Raw genomic sequence first — 659 nt, 5'->3', positions numbered from 1 at the left:
ATACGGGGTCCACCTTTACAGCTGCTTTGCAAGTTACACACCCCAACAATATTACAATGATGGGAAATATGAAGGACCACCACAAACTCACCTTTCAGTCTGCCACTCCTTCGTCACATTAAAAAGATACTCTCAGAGATTGTCCTCAATCCAGGTAAGTGGAATAAAAGAAAGTTTCTCACACCACTGAGAGTTAAGAACTGATTCATCCTCACAACATCGTACAACCACTGTAAAAAATAAACAGCACAGAAGCAGGTATTAGCATTCACTTTGCAAAACAGATATAAAAAAACAGATCATAAAGAAGTAAAGACTCAACCTTTCACAGTCACTTGCCCCAAAGGACTACCACATCGTCTCCATCGAACATTTGAAACAATCAACTACGAAGATAAACACTGACATTTGTAAGCCCTGAAAAATTTAAAGAAAAACAAACAATAGATCAGAAATCACACATTCTAAGGGAAATGTAGAAAATAATGGAGGTTAAAATAATACAAGAGGCAACCAACCTGTAAATTTTGTAGACACTCTTTCACGTCGGGGAAGTTTCGCCACTCAGTAAAGTCCAATACGTTGAAGACTGACAGAAGCGTGCAGCACTGTTTAACCAAAACAGAACAAATATGCTAGAGATCCAAGGCACACTTTAA

The 659-nt window shown here is 38.2% G+C and overlaps 1 long non-coding RNA gene across 1 annotated transcript; it reads right to left on the bottom strand.

Annotated features, from left to right (window-relative positions):
• Positions 1–10: 10 nt before the first annotated feature.
• Positions 11–653, bottom strand: LOC127751747 (uncharacterized). The gene is made up of 3 exons (XR_008012231.1): positions 519–653; positions 323–417; positions 11–230 (listed from the first exon to the last, which is right to left on the bottom strand). It is a non-coding gene; the product is annotated as an uncharacterized LOC127751747 (long non-coding RNA).
• Positions 654–659: the final 6 nt, after the last annotated feature.

The sequence above is a fragment of the Frankliniella occidentalis genome, unplaced genomic scaffold (assembly GCF_000697945.3).
Source record: "Frankliniella occidentalis isolate FOCC.00 unplaced genomic scaffold, Focc_3.1 Scaffold875, whole genome shotgun sequence".
NCBI classification, from domain to species: domain Eukaryota; kingdom Metazoa; phylum Arthropoda; class Insecta; order Thysanoptera; family Thripidae; genus Frankliniella; species Frankliniella occidentalis.
Note: the sequence above shows the minus strand (reverse complement) of the source record. Positions and strands in the feature narration are given on the sequence as shown.